Below are 23,784 nucleotides of genomic sequence, written 5' to 3'. Positions count from 1 at the left end.
TCAGGCTCATTCTTTCGCATATTTCTCATACTAGATGGCTAGATCCTGGGCTTTTTCTGGATTGCATCACGTAGTAATGAAGTACAACAATGAAACAGTCAATTAAATTTGGTTTCCATCAATATCTTAGAGGACAACGCAAGTTAGGTCTGGGATATGTCTGGGATTTGCCCTCATCAGGCTCATACTTTCGCGTTTTTCACATACTTGTTGAACAGATCCTGGGTTTTGTCTGGTTTGGATCACGAAGTAGTGTGGTACCTCACTGAAACAATCCATTAAACCTGGTTTCGCACAATATTTTAGAGGATAACGCATGTTAGGTCCAGGTTAGGTCTGGGATTTGCTCTCATCAGGCTCATTCTTTCGCATATTTCTCATACTTGATGGCTAGATCCTGGGCTTTTTCTGGATTGGATCACGTAGTAATGTGGTACCACACTGAAACAGTCAATTAAACCTGCTTTTGTTCAATATTTTAGAGAATAATTCATGTTAGGTCCTGGTTAAGTCAGGGATTTGCTCTCATCAGGCTCATTCATTCGCATATTTCTCATACTTGATGGCTAGATCCTGGGCTTTTTCTGGATTGCATCATGTAGTAATGAAGTACAACACTGAAACAGTCAATTAAACCTGCTTTCGATCAATATTTTAGAGAATAATTCATGTTAGGTCTAGGTTAGGTCTGGGATTTGCTCTCATCAGGCTCATTCTTTCGCATATTTCTCATACTTAATGACTAGATCCTGGGCTTTTTCTGGATTGCATCACGTAGTAATGTGGTACCACACTGAAACATTCAATTAAACCTGGTCTTGATAAATATTTTAGAGGATAACGCATGTTAGGTCTGGGTTAGGTCTAGGATTTGCTCTCATCAGGCTCATTCTTACGCATATTTCTCATACTTCATGGCTAGATCCTGGGCTTTTTCTGGATTGTATCACGTAGTAATGTGGTACCACACTGAAACATTCAATTAAACCTGGTCTTGATTGATATTTTAGAGGATAACGCATGTTAGGTTTGGGTTAGCTCTAGGATTTGCCCTCATCAGGCTCATACTTTCGCATATTTCTCATACTTGTTGAACGGATCCTGGGTTTCTACTGGTTTGGATCACGTAGTAATGTGGTACTACACTGAAACATTCAATTAAACCTGGTCTTGGTAAATATTTTAGAGGATAACGCATGTTAGGTCTGGGTTAAGTCTAGGATTTGCCCTCATCAGGCTCATTCTTTCGCATATTTCTCATACTTGATGGCTAGATCCTGGGCTTTTTCTGGATTGCATCACGTAGTAATGAAGTACAACACTGAAACAGTCAATTAAACCTGGTTTCGATCAATATTTTAGAGAATAATTCATGTTAGGTCTAGGTTAGGCCTGGGATTTTCACTCATCAGACTCATACTTTCGCATTCTTCTCATACTTGTTGAACGGATCCTGGGTTTTTTCTGGTTTGGATCACGTAGTAATGTGGGAACACACAGAAACAATCAATTAAACCTGGTCTTGATAAATATTTTAGAGGATAACGCATGTTAGGTCTGGGTTAATTCTAGGATTTGCCCTCGTCAGGCTCATACCTTCGCATATTTCTCATACTTCATGGCTAGATCCTGGGCTGTTTCTGGATTGTATCACGTAGTAATTTGGTACCACGCTGAAACAGTCAATTAAACCTGGTTTCGATCAATATTTTACAGGATAACGCAAGTTAGGTCTGGCATAGGTCTGGGATTCGCCCTCATCAGACTCATACTTTCACGCTTTTCACATACTTGTTGAACTGATCCTGGGCTTTTTCTGGTTTGGATCACGTAGTAATGTGGAACCACACTGAAACAGTCAATTAAACCTGGTTTCGATCAATATTTTAGAGAATAATTCATGTTAGGTCTAGGTTAGGTCTGGGATTTGCTCTCATCAGGCTCATTCTTTCGCATATTTCTCATACTAGATGGCTAGATCCTGGGCTTTTTCTGGATTGCATCACGTAGTAATGAAGTACAACAATGAAACAGTCAATTAAATTTGGTTTCCATCAATATCTTAGAGGACAACGCAAGTTAGGTCTGGGATATGTCTGGGATTTGCCCTCATCAGGCTCATACTTTCGCGTTTTTCACATACTTGTTGAACAGATCCTGGGCTTTGTCTGGTTTGGATCACGAAGTAGTGTGGTACCTCACTGAAACAATCCATTAAACCTGGTTTCGCACAATATTTTAGAGGATAACGCATGTTAGGTCCAGGTTAGGTCTGGGATTTGCTCTCATCAGGCTCATTCTTTCGCATATTTCTCATACTTCATGGCTAGATCCTGGGCTTTTTCTGGATTGTATCACGTAGTAATGTGGTACCACACTGAAACATTCAATTAAACCTGGTCTTGATAGATATTTTAGAGGATAACGCATGTTAGGTTTGGGTTAGCTCTAGGATTTGCCCTCATCAGGCTCATACTTTCGCATATTTCTCATACTTCATGGTTAAATCCAGGGCTTTTTCTGGATTGTATCACGTAGTAATGTGGTACCACACCGAAACATTCAATTAAACCTGGTCTTGATAGATATTTTAGAGGATATCGCATGTTAGGTTTGGGTTAGCTCTAGGATTTGCCCTCATCAGGCTCATACTTTCGCATATTTCTCATACTTCATGGCTAGATCCTGGGCAGTTTCTGGATTGTATCACGTAGTAATGTGGTACCACGCTGAAACAGTCGATTAAACCTGGTTTCCATCAATATCTTAGAGGACAACGCAAGTTAGGTCTGGGACAGGTCTGGGATTTGCCCTCATCAGGCTCATAATTTCGCGTTTTTCACATACTTGTTGAACAGATCCTGGGTTTTTTCTGGTTTGGATCACGTAGTAGTGTGGTACCACACTGAAACAGTCCATTAAACCTGGTTTGGATCAATATTTTAGAGGATAACGCATGTTAGGTTTAGGTTAGGTCTGGGATTTTCACTCATCAGACTGATACTTTCGCATTCTTCACATACTTGTTGAACGGTTCCTGGGTTTTTTCTGGTTTGGATCACGTAGTAATGTGGTACCACACTGAAGCAGTCGATTAAACCTGGTTTCGATCAATACTTTAGAGGATAACGCAAGTTAGGTCTGGGATAGGTCTGGGATTTGACCTCATCAGGCTCATACGGTCGCACATTTCTCATACTTCATGGCTAGATCCTGGGCTTTTTCTGGATTGCATCACGTAGTAATGAAGTACAACACTGAAACAGTCAATTAAACCTGGTTTCCATCAATATCTTAGAGGATAACGCCAGTTAGGTCTGGGATAGGTCTAGGATTTGCCCTCATCAGGCTCTTACTTTCGCATATTTCTCATACTTCATGGCTAGATCCTGGGCTACTTCTGGATTGCATCACGTAGCAATGAAGTACCACACTGAAACAGTCAATGAAACCTGGTTTCCATCAATATTTTAGAGGACAACGCAAGTTAGGTCTAGGTAAGCCCTGAGATTTTCACTGAACAGACTCATACTTTCGCATTCTTCACATACTTGTTGAACGGATCCTGGGTTTTTTCTGGTTTTGATCACGTAGTAATGTGGTACCACACTGAAACATACAATTAAACCTGGTCTTGAAAAATATTTTAGAGAATAACGCATGTTAGGTCTGGGTTAGGTCTAGGATTTGCCCTCATCAGGCTCATACTTTCGCATATTTCTCATACTTCATGGCTAGATCCTGGGCTATTTCTGGATTGGATCACGTAGTAAAGTGGTACCACACTGAAACATTCAATGAAACCTGGTCTGGATATATATTTTAGAGGATAACGCATCTTAGGTCTGGGTTAGGTCTAAGATTTTCACTCATCGGACTCATACTTTCGCATTCTTCACATACTTGTTGAACGGATCCTGTGTTTTTTCTGGTTTGGATCACGTAGTAATGTGGGACCGCACTGAAACAGTCAAGTAAACCTGGTCTTGATAAATATTTTAGAGAATAACGCATGTTAGGTCTGAGTTAGGTCTAGGATTTGCCCTCATCAGGCTCATACATTCGCATATTTCTCATACTTCATGGCTAGCTCCTGGGCTTTTTTTGGATTGCATCACGTAGTAATGAAGTACAACACTGAAACAGTCAATTAAGCCTGGTTTCGATCAATATTTTAGAGAATAATTCATGTTAGGTCTAGGTTAGGTCCGGGATTTGCTCTCATCAGGCTCATTCTTCCGCATATTTCTCATACATGTTGAACAGATCCTGGGTTTTTTCTGGTTTGGATCACGTAGAACTGTGGCACCCCACTGAAACAGTCCATTAAACCTGGTTTGGATCAATATTTTAGAGGATAACGCATGTTAGGTCTAGGTTAGGTCTGGGATTTTCACTCATCAGGCTCATACTTTCGCTTTCTTCACATACTTGTTGAACGGATCCTGGGTTTTTTCTTGATTGGATCACGTAGTAATGTGGGACCACACTGAAACAGTCAATTAAACCTGGTTTCGATCAATATTTTAGAGAATAATTCATGTTAGGTCTAGGTTAGGTCTGGGATTTGCTCTCATCAGGCTCATACTTTCGCGTTCTTCACATACTTGTTGAACGGATCCTGGGTTTTTTCTGGTTTGGATCACGTAGTAATGTGGTACCGCACTGAAACAGTCGATTAAACCTGGTTTCGATCAAAATTTTAGAGGATCACGCAAGTTAAGTCTGGGATTGGTCTGGGATTTTCACTCATCAGACTCATACTTTCGCATTCTTCACATACTTGTTGAACGGATCCTGGGTTTTTTCTGGTTTGGATCACGTAGTAATGTGGGACCACACTGAAACAGTCAATTAAACCTGGTTTCGATCAATATTTTAGAGAATAATTCATGTTAGGTCTAGGTTAGGTCTGGGATTTACTCTCATCAGGCTCATTCTTTCGCATATTTCTCATACTGGATGTCTAGATCCTGGGCTTTTTCTGGATTGCATCACGTAGTAATGAAGTACAACACTGAAACAGTCAATTAAACCTGGTTTCGATCAATATTTTAGAGGATAACGCCAGTTAGGTCTGGGATAGGTCTAGGATTTGCCCTCATCAGGCTCTTACTTTCGCATATTTCTCATACTTCATGGCTAGATCCTGGGCTATTTCTGGATTGCATCACGTAGCAATGAAGTACCACACTGAAACAGTCAATGAAACCTGGTTTCCATCAATATTTTAGAGGACAACGCAAGTTAGGTCTAGGTAAGCCCTGAGATTTTCACTGAACAGACTCATACTTTCGCATTCTTCACATACTTGTTGAACGGATCCTGGGTTTTTTCTGGTTTTGATCACGTAGTAATGTGGTACCACACTGATACATTCAATTAAACCTGGTCTTGAAAAATATTTTAGAGAATAACGCATGTTAGGTCTGGGTTAGGTCTAGGATTTGCCCTCATCAGGCTCACACTTTCGCATATTTCTCATACTTCATGGCTAGATCCTGGGCTATTTCTGGATTGGATCACGTAGTAAAGTGGTACCACACTGAAACATTCAATGAAACCTGGTCTGGATAAATATTTTAGAGGATAACGCATCTTAGGTCTGGGTTAGGTCTAAGATTTTCACTCATCAGACTCATACTTTCGCATTCTTCACATACTTGTTGAACGGATCCTGGGTTTTTTCTGGTTTGGATCACGTAGTAATGTGGGACCGCACTGAAACAGTCAAGTAAACCTGGTCTTGATAAATATTTTAGAGAATAACGCATGTTAGGTCTGGGTTAGGTCTAGGATTTGCCCTCATCAGGCTCATACATTCGCATATTTCTCATACTTCATGGTTAGCTCCTGGGCTTTTTTTGGATTGCATCACGTAGAACTGTGGCACCCCACTGAAACAGTCCATTAAACCTGGTTTGGATCAATATTTTAGAGGATAACGCATGTTAGGTCTAGGTTAGGTCTGGGATTTTCACTCATCAGGCTCATACTTTCGCTTTCTTCATATACTTGTTGAACGGATCCTGGGTTTTTTCTTGATTGGATCACGTAGTAATGTGGTACCACACTGAAACAGTCGATTAAACCAGGTTCCGATCAATATTTTAGAGGATAACGCATGTTAGGTCTAGGTTAGGCCTGGGATTTTCACACATCAGACTCATACTTTCGCATTCTTCACATACTTGTTGAACGGATCCTGGGTTTTTTCTGGTTTGGATCACGTAGTAATGTGGGACCACACTGAAACAGTCAATTAAACCTGGTTTCGATCAATATTTTAGAGAATAATTCATGTTAGGTCTAGGTTAGGTCTGGGATTTTCACTCATCAGACTCATACTTTCGCATATTTCTCATACTTCATGGCTAAATCCTGGGCTTTTTCTGGATTGTATCACGTAGTAATGTGGTACCACACTGAAGCATTCAATTAAACCTGGTCTTGATAGATATTTTAGAGGATATCGCATGTTAGGTTTGGGTTAGCTCTAGGATTTGCCCACATCAGGCTCATACTTTCGCATATTTCTCATACTTCATGGCTAGATCCTGGGCTTTTTCTGGATTGTATCACGTAGTAATGTGGTACCACACTGAAACATTCAATTAAACCTGGTCTTGATAGATATTTTAGAGGATAACGCATGTTAGGTCTGGGTTAGGTCTAGGATTTGCCCTCATCAGGCTCATTCTTTCGCATATTTCTCATACTTGGTGGCTAGATCCTAGGCTTTTTCTGGATTGCATCACGTAGTAATGAAGTACAACACAGAAACAGTCAATTAAACCTGGTTTCCATCAATATCTTAGAGGACAACGCATGTTAGGTCTGGGATAGGTCTGGGATTTGCCCCCATCAGGCTCATACTTTCGCGTTTTTCACATACTTGTTGAACAGATCCTGGGTTTTTTCTGGTTTGGATCACGTAGTAGTGTGGTTCCACACTGAAACAGTCCATTAAACCTGGTTTGGATCAATATTTTAGAGGATAACGCATGTTAGGTCTAGGTTAGGTCTCGGATTTGCCCTCATCAGACTCATACTTTCGCACACTTCACATACTCGTTGAACAGATCCTGGGTTATTTTCTGGTTTGGATCACATAGTAATGTGGTACCACACTTAAACAGTCGATTAAACCAGGTTTCGATCAATATTTTTGAGGATAACGCATGTTAGGTCTAGGTTAGGCCTGGGATTTTCACTCATCAGACTCATACTTTCGCATTCTTCTCATACTTGTTGAACGGATCCTGGGTTTTTTCTGGTTTGGATCACGTAGTAATGTGGGAACACACAGAAACAATCAATTAAACCTGGTCTTGATAAATATTTTAGAGGATAACGCATGTTAGGTCTGGGTTAATTCTAGGATTTGCCCTCGTCAGGCTCATACCTTCGCATATTTCTCATACTTCATGGCTAGATCCTGGGCTGTTTCTGGATTGTATCACGTAGTAATTTGGTACCACGCTGAAACAGTCAATTAAACCTGGTTTCGATCAATATTTTACAGGATAACGCAAGTTAGGTCTGGCATAGGTCTGGGATTCGCCCTCATCAGACTCATACTTTCGCGCTTTTCACATACTTGTTGAACTGATCCTGGGCTTTTTCTGGTTTGGATCACGTAGTAATGTGGAACCACACTGAAACAGTCAATTAAACCTGGTTTCGATCAATATTTTAGAGAATAATTCATGTTAGGTCTAGGTTAGGTCTGGGATTTGCTCTCATCAGGCTCATTCTTTCGCATATTTCTCATACTAGATGGCTAGATCCTGGGCTTTTTCTGGATTGCATCACGTAGTAATGAAGTACAACAATGAAACAGTCAATTAAATTTGGTTTCCATCAATATCTTAGAGGACAACGCAAGTTAGGTCTGGGATATGTCTGGGATTTGCCCTCATCAGGCTCATACTTTCGCGTTTTTCACATACTTGTTGAACAGATCCTGGGTTTTGTCTGGTTTGGATCACGAAGTAGTGTGGTACCTCACTGAAACAATCCATTAAACCTGGTTTCGCACAATATTTTAGAGGATAACGCATGTTAGGTCCAGGTTAGCTCTAGGATTTGCCCTCATCAGGCTCATACTTTCGCATATTTCTCATACTTGTTGAACGGATCCTGGGTTTCTACTGGTTTGGATCACGTAGTAATGTGGTACTACACTGAAACATTCAATTAAACCTGGTCTTGGTAAATATTTTAGAGGATAACGCATGTTTGGTCTGGGTTAGGTCTAGGATTTGCCCTCATCAGGCTCATTCTTTCGCATATTTCTCATACTTGATGGCTAGATCCTGGGCTTTTTCTGGATTGCATCACGTAGTAATGAAGTACAACACTGAAACAGTCAATTAAACCTGGTTTCGATCAATATTTTAGAGAATAATTCATGTTAGGTCTAGGTTAGGTCTGGGATTTTCACTCATCAGACTCATACTTTCGCATATTTCTCATACTTCATGGTTAAATCCTGGGCTTTTTCTGGATTGTATCACGTAGTAATGTGGTACCACACCGAAACATTCAATTAAACCTGGTCTTGATAGATATTTTAGAGGATATCGCATGTTAGGTTTGGGTTAGCTCTAGGATTTGCCCTCATCAGGCTCATACTTTCGCATATTTCTCATACTTCATGGCTAGATCCTGGGCTGTTTCTGGATTGTATCACGTAGTAATGTGGTACCACGCTGAAACAGTCGATTAAACCTGGTTTCCATCAATATCTTAGAGGACAACGCAAGTTAGGTCTGGGACAGGTCTGGGATTTGCCCTCATCAGGCTCATAATTTCGCGTTTTTCACATACTTGTTGAACAGATCCTGGGTTTTTTCTGGTTTGGATCACGTAGTAGTGTGGTACCACACTGAAACAGTCCATTAAACCTGGTTTGGATCAATATTTTAGAGGATAACGCATGTTAGGTTTAGGTTAGGTCTGGGATTTTCACTCATCAGACTGATACTTTCGCATTCTTCACATACTTGTTGAACGGTTCCTGGGTTTTTTCTGGTTTGGATCACGTAGTAATGTGGTACCACACTGAAGCAGTCGATTAAACCTGGTTTCGATCAATACTTTAGAGGATAACGCAAGTTAGGTCTAGGTCAGGTCTGGGATTTTCACTCATCAGACTCATACTTTCGCATTCTTCACATACTTGTTGAACGGATCCTGGGTTTTTTCTGGTTTGGATCAGGTAGTAATGTGGGACCACACTGAAACAGTCAATTAAACCTGGTTTCGATCAATATTTTAGAGAATAATTCATGTTAGGTCTAGGTTAGGTCTGGGATTTACTCTCATCAGGCTCATTCTTTCGCATATTTCTCATACATATTGAACAGATCCTGGGTTTTTTCTGGTTTGGATCACGTAGTAATGTGGGACCACACTGAAACAATCAATTAAACCTGGTCTTGATAAATATTTTAGAGGATAACGCATGTTAGGTCTGGGTTAGGTCTAGGATTTGCCCTCATCAGGCTCATACGGTCGCACATTTCTCATACTTCATGGCTAGATCCTGGGCTTTTTCTGGATTGCATCACGTAGTAATGAAGTACAACACTGAAACAGTCAATTAAACCTGGTTTCCATCAATATCTTAGAGGATAACGCCAGTTAGGTCTGGGATAGGTCTAGGATTTGCCCTCATCAGGCTCTTACTTTCGCATATTTCTCATACTTCATGGCTAGATCCTGGGCTATTTCTGGATTGCATCACGTAGCAATGAAGTACCACACTGAAACAGTCAATGAAACCTGGTTTCCATCAATATTTTAGAGGACAACGCAAGTTAGGTCTAGGTAAGCCCTGAGATTTTCACTGAACAGACTCATACTTTCGCATTCTTCACATACTTGTTGAACGGATCCTGGGTTTTTTCTGGTTTTGATCACGTAGTAATGTGGTACCACACTGAAACATACAATTAAACCTGGTCTTGAAAAATATTTTAGAGAATAACGCATGTTAGGTCTGGGTTAGGTCTAGGATTTGCCCTCATCAGGCTCATACTTTCGCATATTTCTCATACTTCATGGCTAGATCCTGGGCTATTTCTGGATTGGATCACGTAGTAAAGTGGTACCACACTGAAACATTCAATGAAACCTGGTCTGGATATATATTTTAGAGGATAACGCATGTTAGGTCTAGGTTAGGTCTGGGATTTGCTCTCATCAGGCTCATTCTTACGCATATTTCTCATACTTGATGGCTAGATCCTGGGCTTTTTCTGGATTGCATCACGTAGTAATGAAGTACAACACTGAAACAGTCAATTAAACCTGGTTTGGATCAATATTTTAGAGGATAACGCATGTTAGGTCTAGGTTAGGTCTGGGATTTTCACTCATCAGGCTCATACTTTCGCTTTCTTCACATACTTGTTGAACGGATCCTGGGTTTTTTCTTGATTGGATCACGTAGTAATGTGGTACCACACTGAAACAGTCGATTAAACCTGGTTTCGATCAATATTTTAGAGGATAACGCAAGTTAGGTCTGGGATAGGTCAGGGATTTGACCTCATCAGACTTATAATTTCGCACACTTCACATACTCCTTGAACAGATCCTGGGTTATTTTCTGGTTTGGATCACATAGTAATGTGGAACCACACTGAAACAGTCGATTAAACCAGGTTTCGATCAATATTTTAGAGGATAACGCATGTTAGGTCTAGGTTAGGCCTGGGATTTTCACTCATCAGACTCATACTTTCGCATTCTTCACATACTTGTTGAACGGATCCTGGGTTTTTTCTGGTTTGGATCACGTAGTAATGTGGGACCACACTGAAACAGTCAATTAAACCTGGTTTCGATCAATATTTTAGAGAATAATTCATGTTAGGTCTAGGTTAGGTCTGGGATTTGCTCTCATCAGGCTCATTCTTTCACATATTTCGCATACTAGATGGCTAGATCCTGGGCTTTTTCTGGATTGCATCACGTAGTAATGAAGTACAACAATGAAACTGTCAATTAAACTTGGTTTCCATCAATATCTTTGAGGACAACGCAAGTTAGGTCTGGGATTTGCCCTCATCAGGCTCATACTTTCGCGTTTTTCACATACTTGTTGAACAGATCCTGGGTTTTTTCTGGTTTGGATCACGTAGTAGTGTGGTACCACACTGAAACAGTCCATTAAACCTGGTTTGGATCAATATTTTAGACGATAACGCATGTTAGGTCTAGGTTAGGTCTGGGATTTTCACTCATCAGGCTCATACTTTCGCATTCTTCACATACTTGTTGAACGGATCCTGGGTTTTTTCTGGATTGGATCACGTAGTAATGTGGTACCACACTGAAACAGTCGATTAAACCTGGTTTCGATCAATATTTTAGAGAATAATTCATGTTAGGTCTAGGTTAGGTCTGGGATTTACTCTCATCAGGCTCATTCTTTCGCATATTTCTCATACATATTGAACAGATCCTGGGTTTTTTCTGGTTTGGATCACGTAGTAATGTGGGACCACACTGAAACAATCAATTAAACCTGGTCTTGATAAATATTTTAGAGGATAACGCATGTTAGGTCTGGGTTAGGTCTAGGATTTGCCCTCATCAGGCTCATACGGTCGCACATTTCTCATACTTCATGGCTAGATCCTGGGCTTTTTCTGGATTGCATCACGTAGTAATGAAGTACAACACTGAAACAGTCAATTAAACCTGGTTTCCATCAATATCTTAGAGGATAACGCCAGTTAGGTCTGGGATAGGTCTAGGATTTGCCCTCATCAGGCTCTTACTTTCGCATATTTCTCATACTTCATGGCTAGATCCTGGGCTATTTCTGGATTGCATCACGTAGCAATGAAGTACCACACTGAAACAGTCAATGAAACCTGGTTTCCATCAATATTTTAGAGGACAACGCAAGTTAGGTCTAGGTAAGCCCTGAGATTTTCACTGAACAGACTCATACTTTCGCATTCTTCACATACTTGTTGAACGGATCCTGGGTTTTTTCTGGTTTTGATCACGTAGTAATGTGGTACCACACTGAAACATACAATTAAACCTGGTCTTGAAAAATATTTTAGAGAATAACGCATGTTAGGTCTGGGTTAGGTCTAGGATTTGCCCTCATCAGGCTCATACTTTCGCATATTTCTCATACTTCATGGCTAGATCCTGGGCTATTTCTGGATTGGATCACGTAGTAAAGTGGTACCACACTGAAACATTCAATGAAACCTGGTCTGGATATATATTTTAGAGGATAACGCATGTTAGGTCTAGGTTAGGTCTGGGATTTGCTCTCATCAGGCTCATTCTTACGCATATTTCTCATACTTGATGGCTAGGTCCTGGGCTTTTTCTGGATTGCATCACGTAGTAATGAAGTACAACACTGAAACAGTCAATTAAACCTGGTTTGGATCAATATTTTAGAGGATAACGCATGTTAGGTCTAGGTTAGGTCTGGGATTTTCACTCATCAGGCTCATACTTTCGCTTTCTTCACATACTTGTTGAACGGATCCTGGGTTTTTTCTTGATTGGATCACGTAGTAATGTGGTACCACACTGAAACAGTCGATTAAACCTGGTTTCGATCAATATTTTAGAGGATAACGCAAGTTAGGTCTGGGATTCCCTCAGGGGCTGCCAGCCTTTCAGCTGCAGTACGGGCTTAACGAACCCGGGGTACCCGAGTCATACACACACCGTAAGCCTCCTGTTGGTCGTCACAACGACCCATTCACAATTCCCTATTGGTTTTGTGAATGGTACGTGACGGCAGGAGGAACGGGGGTCTTGGCTTAACCGCCTGGGCCACGAGTATGGCGACTCTATAAAATCGCCCTCCAATCCTAAGCTATGGTGCGCGGCGATGGGATGCATGGTTGGGGGAGAAGGCCCAATCCCAAGCGACCACCTCCGGGGAACCTGCCGAACCCCCGGAGTATTAGGCTTACCCGGGTAAGGCGGCTCTGCCCGGGTGGACCTTTATTTCCGACCATCTCGTGGGATTCTTATGGACTCAGAAAATAAAATGGGGATGGGGCGGGTTTTGTCGGTTGGGGAGGACGGAGACGGGGTTGGGGTTAGGGTGGCGGCGCTCGCGCCCCACTCAGCGCCAGGTCCGGCTTCGTGGAGGGTGGAGGAGGACGACGAGACGGCGTCGGTCTCGTCCTTCTCCTCCAGCACGAGCCACATAGGCTCTAAGAGGAAGAGGACGGGGCAGGCCGTCGTCGAGGTGGGCGGGGCGATGAGCCCGTCGGTGAGGCTGAGTTGCCTCAGGGACGAGGTGACCGAGGAGATATCGGAGAGGATCTCCTCGTCCCTGAGGCGGGTGGAGAAAGTCGCCGCTGCCTGCGCCTTTAAGGGGCAGAAAAGCGGTGGCGCGGAGGCCCTGAAGGCCGCGGCGGCGGAAATGAGGGAGGCGGCGCGGGAGCTCAGAGGGCGGAACGCCCGTCTGCAGCTCCTGTTGGAGGAGGAGCGACAGGGGAGGAGGAGGGCAGAGGCGCTGTGGAACAGCGCGGCTCTCCCTCCCATCCTCCCTCCTCCTCCACCGCCGCGTCCCTCGGCGGAGGTAAATAAGCGGAGTGCGGCGGCAGTGGTGCGGGGCACCGCGGGCCCCTCCACCCGCACTCCGCCCGTGAAGAAGTCCCCGTCCTCCTCAGAAGACGATCTTCTGAGGAGGATTGGGGACATGATTGATGGCAAGCTGGCCGCCTTCCGGGAGGAGCTCCTCGCCGGAAGAGCGGTCAGCAGGAAGGCGGTGCCTCCCCGACCTGTTCCGGTACAGTCGGGGAAGGCAAAGAAGGGCGGAGTGAAGGCTCCGCCCAGCGTTGCGGCACCAGGGCCCCGGGTCGCGACCCCCAAGGGGGGTGGTGTACCCGTGGTCGCGGTGGTCGCGTCCTCCACGGCACCCTCCCAAGGGGGGGTGGCGTGGAGTGAGGTGGTGGGGCGGAAGGCGAAGCGGGCGGCGAGGAAGGCCTTGCAACCGCAGCCACCGCCTCCGCCGCCGGCGGCCAAGGTAAAGGCCGCGAAGGTCGGGAAGGCACGACCAGGTCGTCCCCCAAAAACGGCAGCGGTGACGCTGACCGTTGCGCAGGGGGGCGACCTGACCCTCGCGGAGGCGATGCGGCTCGCCAGGGAGAATATCTCCCTGGAAGAGCTGGGCATCGCCTCCGTGAGGGCGAAGAGGGCCGTGACCGGGGGTCTCTTGCTGGAGATCCCCGGTGCAGAAGGCGGCGCGAAGGCGGATCTTCTCGCCCAGAGGCTCCGGGAGCAGCTGGGCGAGCGAGGTGTCCGGGTCGCCCGGCCCACGAAGCGCACGGAGATGCGCGTTTGTGGGCTGGACGACTCGGTCAGCGCACAGGATGTGTCCCGTGCCCTTGCGAGGGCGGGGGACTGTCCTGTGGAGGACCTGCGGATCGGAGAGATCCGCAGGTCACCCTCCGGCCTCGGGTCGGTGTGGGCCCGGTGCCCCCTCTCCGCCGCCCGTAAGGTGGCGGAATCCGGGAGGGTGTTGGTGGGGTGGGTTTCGGCGCGAGTGGAAATCCTCGCGCCGCGCCCGCTCCAGTGTCACCGCTGCCTCGAATTGGGGCACGTGAGGCAGTGGTGCACCTCGCCGGTGGACCGCAGCGGTCAGTGTTACCGCTGCGGTGCCAAAGAGCACCGTGCGAGCCAGTGCTCGGCGGCCCCCCACTGCCCGCTGTGTGCGGACATGGGGAGGCCAGCCGATCACAGGGTGGGGAGCAAGAAGTGCTCCCCCCCCTCCCGGAAGGAGAGGAAGAGGCGGGCTGCACAGGCTCCGGTGCCGAGGGCGGTGGCATCGTCCTCCATGGAGGTGGACGGTGCTACGGGGACGGACGGCCGGGAGGAGGCTGGCGCGGCCATTAATTAATGCCGCCCCGCCTCCTCCTCCAGGCCAACCTCAACCACTGCCGCGCGGCACAGGACTTGATGTCCCAAGTCCTCGCGGAGTGGGGGGTTGGCCTGGCGGTCGCCGCCGAGCCGTACCGCGTCCCTGATCACCCTCATTGGGTGGGCGACGCGGACGGCTTGGTGGCGACGGTATGGGGAGGGGGCGACGGGTCCCCACCGTTCTCCTTGTTGGAGCGCGGTCGGGGATTCGTCGCCGTGGACTGGGGGGGAGTCGCTGTGGTGGGGTGCTACATTTCGCCCCGTAGCGGTCACGCTGCGTTCGAGCTGTACTTGGCCGAGGTCGCGGCATGCGTGCAGCGCTACGCGGCCCGGCCGGTGCTGGTCCTGGGGGATTTTAATGCCAAGTCGGTGGCTTGGGGATCCCCCAGGACCTCCGTTCGCGGCGGGATCCTGGGCGATTGGGCGGCGGGGCTCGACCTCCGGGTATTGAACCGGGGGTCGGAGCACACATGCGTGCGGCGATATGGGGGGTCCATCGTGGATGTTGGATTCGCGACCCCCAACGCCGTGCGCATGGTGTCGGGTTGGCACGTGGTCGCGGGGGCAGAGACACTCTCCGATCACCGGTACATCCGGATGGAGGTCTCTGCCGCCGCGAGTGCATCCCGACACGGCCGCCTGCGTGGCACCCCACCACGCCGCTGGGCGCTTCGGCGCCTGGACAAGGACGCCCTGATGGCAGCTGCCCTCGCTGCAACTTGGCCGCAGGGAGCGGCCGAGTTGCCGAGCATAGAGGAGGAGGTCGCCCGGCTCGGAGCATTGGTCGCGGGTATTTGCGACGCGGCGATGCCTCGGGTCGGGCGGGCTTCTCCTCGCCGGGCGGTGTACTGGTGGTCGGACGCGATCGCGGAGTTGCGAGTCGCGACTGTCCGCGCCCGACGCCAGTACACCCGCGCGCGCCGTCGTCAACGTACAGGCGACGGCGTGGCGCGAGCGAGGGCAGCTGATGACCTGTATGGAGCATACCGCGTGGCGCGGGTTGCTCTGCAGGTCGCCATCAAACGGGCCAAGACCCAGGCATGGAAGGAGCTCCTCCAGACCCTTGATGACGATCCATGGGGGCGCCCATATAAGGTGGTGCTGAATAAGCTCCGCCCGTGGGCGCCCCCCGTCACCGAGGGTCTTGACCCCCGGCTGCTGGAGGACGTGGTCAATACACTCTTCCCAATTGGGGAGAGGGGACCGCGTCCTCCGGCGGCGGCGGCTGTCCCAGTGGAGTGGACGGCCGAGCTGGGGGTCACGCAGGAGGAGCTGGCAGCGGCCATCAGACGGCTCGGGGTTCGTAACACGGCCCCGGGTCCGGATGGTGTGCCCGGCCGGGTTTGGGTGTTGACCCAGGGCGTCCTTGGGGCCGACCTCAGGCGGTTGTTCGACCGCTGCCTGAGGGACGGGCGATTCCCCCCCAGTTGGAAGGTGGCGAGGATGGTCCTCCTCCGGAAGGAGGGTCGGCCCGCGGAGTCTCCCTCCGCATACCGGCCCATTTGTCTCCTCGACGAGGTGGGCAAGCTCTTCGAGCGTGTGATTGCTGCCCGCCTCGTCGAGCACCTGTCGCGGGGTGATCCCGGTCTGGCCGACTGCCAGTTCGGTTTCCGGGGGGGCCGATCGACTATCGACGCGATAGGTCGTGTGAGGGCCCTCTCGGAGGCGGCCGTCTCCCGGGGAGGGGTGGCATTGGATATTGCCAATGCCTTTAACACCCTCCCCTGGGAAGAGATAAGGAGGGGGCTCGAATATCATCGAGTCCCCCCTTGTCTCAGGGCGGTCGTCGGGGATTATCTCCGCGGCAGGTGGATCGAGTATCCGGGCCGGGATGGTGATATGCGGAGGGAGGTGTACTGCGGTGTTCCGCAGGGGTCGGTCCTCGGGCCACTCCTGTGGAACATCGCGTACGACTCGGTGTTGCGGGCTGGCCTCCCCGACGGCGTCAGCACGGTGTGTTATGCGGATGACACACTGGTGCTGGCCGTCGGGGCGCACTGGGGGAGGGCCATGCGTCGCGCGGAGGAGGGGTCGCAACGCGTCGTCGACCGGATCAGGGGGATGGGGATGACGGTGGCGGTCCATAAGACCGAGGTGATTGCGTTTCATTCACCTCGGCAGGATCCGCCACCCCCTCTGATTCGGGTGGGTGGGGCTGACATCGAGGTGAAGCCCCAGATCAGGTATCTGGGGCTGATCCTCGATAGCCACTGGCGTTTCGAGAAGCATTTCCGCTGCCTGGTCCCCCGGTTGGAAAGGATGGTTGCGGCTCTGGGCCGGATCCTGCCCAACCTGGGGGGCCCGGCGGGCCGAGTTCGTCGCCTCTATGTGGCAATGGTCCAGTCGGTGGCCCTATACGGGGCCCCCGTCTGGGCGGACGACCTGGCTGCCTCCCGGCGCAGCATGACTATGCTGCGTCGGGTGCAGAGGCGCATGGCGCTCAGGGTCGTCCGCGGGTATCGGACCATGTCACATGAGGCGGCGACGGTTCTAGCGGGGATGCCGCCCATGGACCTGCTCGCGCGGTCGCACGCGGTGATGTACCGGCACCGCGTCGACCGTCGCGCGGGGGTGGGGGCGGTCCCGGGCGGGCAGGAACCTGCTTGGGGCGATTTGAAGCGCCAGGCCCGGCAGTCCGTGTTGCTCGCGTGGCAGGAGCGGCTGGCTCTGCCAACCGCGGGGCACCGGACTGTCGGGGCTGTTCGGCCGCTCCTGAAGGAGTGGCTGGACAGAGGCCATGGCAGCCTCACCTACCGGCTGGCACAGGTATTTTCCGGGCATGGCAGCTTCGGAAGATACCTGTGCCGGATAGGGAAGGAGCCGACGGCGCGTTGCTGCCACTGCGACGCTGAGCAGGACACGGCGGATCATACCCTGGAGGTATGCCCCGCGTGGGAGGGGGAGCGCCGTGTCCTGGTCGGCGTTGTCGGGCGGGATGTCTCGCTGCCGGGCGTGGTGCGCGCCATGCTCGGCAGCGAGGAGAAGTGGAGGGCCGTGGCCTCCTTCTGCGAGAACGTAATGTTGCAGAAGGAGGCCGCGGGGAGGGAGCGCGAGCTTCAGCGGCGCGCTGAAGCTCGCGCTCGTGCGGTGGCCCGAGGTCGTCGCCCGGTCGCGAGGCGTCGCGGGCGGCCGCCTCGGCGTGGCGGATGACCTAGGCTGGGAGGGGGGTCCTGAGGGGACCCTCCTCCCGCCAGGCGGCGCCGGGTCGGACCGGTTGGGGGTAGGAGTGCCTCCCCCTACCGGTCCAACGCAAGGGGAGGCACCCTCGGCGGTCTGGTGCGGCCATGAACGCCCGGCCGCCGAGGGGTGGAAACGGGGTCGCGGGCGGTTGCGAGTTGGGGCTCGCAGCCGCCACTACACGCGGCCCCGGGACGGATAGCGGCGGGATGGAGTGGCCCCGTCCCGCCGCTATGAGGCTGTGTGTCTACTGGGGGGACCGATTGTCCCCCCGGGGGATGGGCGCGAAAGCGCGGGCACGGGGAGGATACCGGAAGAATGCTTCGAGCGATTCCCGGTATCCTCCCAAAGCGTGCCGAAGGGTCACCGTGGGGTTTTAGTGGGTAGGTCCCGCGCCTGTCGTTGTACGGGCGCGGGGAATCCCACACACCCCTCCCACCTCTCCCCAAGGAGGTGGGAGGGAGTCTTTCGAAGATTTTCCCCACGACAAAAAAAAAAAAAAAAAAAAAAAAAAAAAAAAAAAAGTTAGGTCTGGGATAGGTCAGGGATTTGACCTCATCAGACTTATAATTTCGCACACTTCACATACTCCTTGAACAGATCCTGGGTTATTTTCTGGTTTGGATCACATAGTAATGTGGAACCACACTGAAACAGTCGATTAAACCAGGTTTCGATCAATATTTTAGAGGATAACGCATGTTAGGTCTAGGTTAGGCCTGGGATTTTCACTCATCAGACTCATACTTTCGCATTCTTCACATACTTGTTGAACGGATCCTGGGTTTTTTCTGGTTTGGATCACGTAGTAATGTGGGACCACACTGAAACAGTCAATTAAACCTGGTTTCGATCAATATTTTAGAGAATAATTCATGTTAGGTCTAGGTTAGGTCTGGGATTTGCTCTCATCAGGCTCATTCTTTCACATATTTCGCATACTAGATGGCTAGATCCTGGGCTTTTTCTGGATTGCATCACGTAGTAATGAAGTACAACAATGAAACTGTCAATTAAACTTGGTTTCCATCAATATCTTAGAGGACAACGCAAGTTAGGTCTGGGATTTGCCCTCATCAGGCTCATACTTTCGCGTTTTTCACATACTTGTTGAACAGATCCTGGGTTTTTTCTGGTTTGGATCACGTAGTAGTGTGGTACCACACTGAAACAGTCCATTAAACCTGGTTTGGATCAATATTTTAGACGATAACGCATGTTAGGTCTAGGTTAGGTCTGGGATTTTCACTCATCAGGCTCATACTTTCGCATTCTTCACATACTTGTTGAACGGATCCTGGGTTTTTTCTGGATTGGATCACGTAGTAATGTGGTACCACACTGAAACAGTCGATTAAACCTGGTTTCGATCAATATTTTAGAGAATAATTCATGTTAGGTCTAGGTTAGGTCTGGGATTTACTCTCATCAGGCTCATTCTTTCGCATATTTCTCATACATATTGAACAGATCCTGGGTTTTTTCTGGTTTGGATCACGTAGTAATGTGGGACCACACTGAAACAATCAATTAAACCTGGTCTTGATAAATATTTTAGAGGATAACGCATGTTAGGTCTGGGTTAGGTCTAGGATTTGCCCTCATCAGGCTCATACGGTCGCACATTTCTCATACTTCATGGCTAGATCCTGGGCTTTTTCTGGATTGCATCACGTAGTAATGAAGTACAACACTGAAACAGTCAATTAAACCTGGTTTCCATCAATATCTTAGAGGATAACGCCAGTTAGGTCTGGGATAGGTCTAGGATTTGCCCTCATCAGGCTCTTACTTTCGCATATTTCTCATACTTCATGGCTAGATCCTGGGCTATTTCTGGATTGCATCACGTAGCAATGAAGTACCACACTGAAACAGTCAATGAAACCTGGTTTCCATCAATATTTTAGAGGACAACGCAAGTTAGGTCTAGGTAAGCCCTGAGATTTTCACTGAACAGACTCATACTTTCGCATTCTTCACATACTTGTTGAACGGATCCTGGGTTTTTTCTGGTTTTGATCACGTAGTAATGTGGTACCACACTGAAACATACAATTAAACCTGGTCTTGAAAAATATTTTAGAGAATAACGCATGTTAGGTCTGGGTTAGGTCTAGGATTTGCCCTCATCAGGCTCATACTTTCGCATATTTCTCATACTTCATGGCTAGATCCTGGGCTATTTCTGGATGGGATCACGTAGTAAAGTGGTACCACACTGAAACATTCAATGAAACCTGGTCTGGATATATATTTTAGAGGATAACGCATGTTAGGTCTAGGTTAGGTCTGGGATTTGCTCTCATCAGGCTCATTCTTACGCATATTTCTCATACTTGATGGCTAGATCCTGGGCTTTTTCTGGATTGCATCACGTAGTAATGAAGTACAACACTGAAACAGTCAATTAAACCTGGTTTGGATCAATATTTTAGAGGATAACGCATGTTAGGTCTAGGTTAGGTCTGGGATTTTCACTCATCAGGCTCATACTTTCGCTTTCTTCACATACTTGTTGAACGGATCCTGGGTTTTTTCTTGATTGGATCACGTAGTAATGTGGTACCACACTGAAACAGTCGATTAAACCTGGTTTCGATCAATATTTTAGAGGATAACGCAAGTTAGGTCTGGGATAGGTCAGGGATTTGACCTCATCAGACTTATAATTTCGCACACTTCACATACTCCTTGAACAGATCCTGGGTTATTTTCTGGTTTGGATCACATAGTAATGTGGAACCACACTGAAACAGTCGATTAAACCAGGTTTCGATCAATATTTTAGAGGATAACGCATGTTAGGTCTAGGTTAGGCCTGGTATTTTCACTCATCAGACTCATACTTTCGCATTCTTCACATACTTGTTGAACGGATCCTGGGTTTTTTCTGGTTTGGATCACGTAGTAATGTGGGACCACACTGAAACAGTCAATTAAACCTGGTTTCGATCAATATTTTAGAGAATAATTCATGTTAGGTCTAGGTTAGGTCTGGGATTTGCTCTCATCAGGCTCATTCTTTCACATATTTCGCATACTAGATGGCTAGATCCTGGGCTTTTTCTGGATTGCATCACGTAGTAATGAAGTACAACAATGAAACTGTCAATTAAACTTGGTTTCCATCAATATCTTAGAGGACAACGCAAGTTAGGTCTGGGATTTGCCCTCATCAGGCTCATACTTTCGCGTTTTTCACATACTTGTTGAACAGATCCTGGGTTTTTTCTGGTTTGGATCACGTAGTAGTGTGGTACCACACTGAAACAGTCCATTAAACCTGGTTTGGATCAATATTTTAGACGATAACGCATGTTAGGTCTAGGTTAGGTCTGGGATTTTCACTCATCAGGCTCATACTTTCGCATTCTTCACATACTTGTTGAACGGATCCTGGGTTTTTTCTGGATTGGATCACGTAGTAATGTGGTACCACACTGAAACAGTCGATTAAACCTGGTTTCGATCAATATTTTAGAGAATAATTCATGTTAGGTCTAGGTTAGGTCTGGGATTTACTCTCATCAGGCTCATTCTTTCGCATATTTCTCATACATATTGAACAGATCCTGGGTTTTTTCTGGTTTGGATCACGTAGTAATGTGGGACCACACTGAAACAATCAATTAAACCTGGTCTTGATAAATATTTTAGAGGATAACGCATGTTAGGTCTGGGTTAGGTCTAGGATTTGCCCTCATCAGGCTCATACGGTCGCACATTTCTCATACTTCATGGCTAGATCCTGGGCTTTTTCTGGATTGCATCACGTAGTAATGAAGTACAACACTGAAACAGTCAATTAAACCTGGTTTCGATCAATATCTTAGAGGATAACGCCAGTTAGGTCTGGGATAGGTCTAGGATTTGCCCTCATCAGGCTCTTACTTTCGCATATTTCTCATACTTCATGGCTAGATCCTGGGCTATTTCTGGATTGCATCACGTAGCAATGAAGTACCACACTGAAACAGTCAATGAAACCTGGTTTCCATCAATATTTTAGAGGACAACGCAAGTTAGGTCTAGGTAAGCCCTGAGATTTTCACTGAACAGACTCATACTTTCGCATTCTTCACATACTTGTTGAACGGATCCTGGGTTTTTTCTGGTTTTGATCACGTAGTAATGTGGTACCACACTGAAACATACAATTAAACCTGGTCTTGAAAAATATTTTAGAGAATAACGCATGTTAGGTCTGGGTTAGGTCTAGGATTTGCCCTCATCAGGCTCATACTTTCGCATATTTCTCATACTTCATGGCTAGATCCTGGGCTATTTCTGGATTGGATCACGTAGTAAAGTGGTATCACACTGAAACATTCAATGAAACCTGGTCTGGATATATATTTTAGAGGATAACGCATGTTAGGTCTAGGTTAGGTCTGGGATTTGCTCTCATCAGGCTCATTCTTACGCATATTTCTCATACTTGATGGCTAGATCCTGGGCTTTTTCTGGATTGCATCACGTAGTAATGAAGTACTACACTGAAACAGTCAATTAAACCTGGTTTGGATCAATATTTTAGAGGATAACGCATGTTAGGTCTAGGTTAGGTCTGGGATTTTCACTCATCAGGCTCATACTTTCGCTTTCTTCACATACTTGTTGAACGGATCCTGGGTTTTTTCTTGATTGGATCACGTAGTAATGTGGTACCACACTGAAACAGTCGATTAAACCTGGTTTCGATCAATATTTTAGAGGATAACGCAAGTTAGGTCTGGGATAGGTCAGGGATTTGACCTCATCAGACTTATAATTTCGCACACTTCACATACTCCTTGAACAGATCCTGGGTTATTTTCTGGTTTGGATCACATAGTAATGTGGAACCACACTGAAACAGTCGATTAAACCAGGTTTCGATCAATATTTTAGAGGATAACGCATGTTAGGTCTAGGTTAGGCCTGGGATTTTCACTCATCAGACTCATACTTTCGCATTCTTCACATACTTGTTGAACGGATCCTGGGTTTTTTCTGGTTTGAATCACGTAGTAATGTGGGACCACACTGAAACAGTCAATTAAACCTGGTTTCGATCAATATTTTAGAGAATAATTCATGTTAGGTCTAGGTTAGGTCTGGGATTTGCTCTCATCAGGCTCATTCTTTCACATATTTCGCATACTAGATGGCTAGATCCTGGGCTTTTTCTGGATTGCATCACGTAGTAATGAAGTACAACAATGAAACTGTCAATTAAACTTGGTTTCCATCAATATCTTAGAGGACAACGCAAGTTAGGTCTGGGATTTGCCCTCATCAGGCTCATACTTTCGCGTTTTTCACATACTTGTTGAACAGATCCTGGGTTTTTTCTGGTTTGGATCACGTAGTAGTGTGGTACCACACTGAAACAGTCCATTAAACCTGGTTTGGATCAATATTTTAGACGATAACGCATGTTAGGTCTAGGTTAGGTCTGGGATTTTCACTCATCAGGCTCATACTTTCGCATTCTTCACATACTTGTTGAACGGATCCTGGGTTTTTTCTGGATTGGATCACGTAGTAATGTGGTACCACACTGAAACAGTCGATTAAACCTGGTTTCGATCAATATTTTAGAGAATAATTCATGTTAGGTCTAGGTTAGGTCTGGGATTTACTCTCATCAGGCTCATTCTTTCGCATATTTCTCATACATATTGAACAGATCCTGGG

This window comes from Colletes latitarsis, unplaced genomic scaffold, assembly GCF_051014445.1.
Source record: "Colletes latitarsis isolate SP2378_abdomen unplaced genomic scaffold, iyColLati1 scaffold0007, whole genome shotgun sequence".
Taxonomy (NCBI): domain Eukaryota; kingdom Metazoa; phylum Arthropoda; class Insecta; order Hymenoptera; family Colletidae; genus Colletes; species Colletes latitarsis.
Note: the sequence above shows the minus strand (reverse complement) of the source record.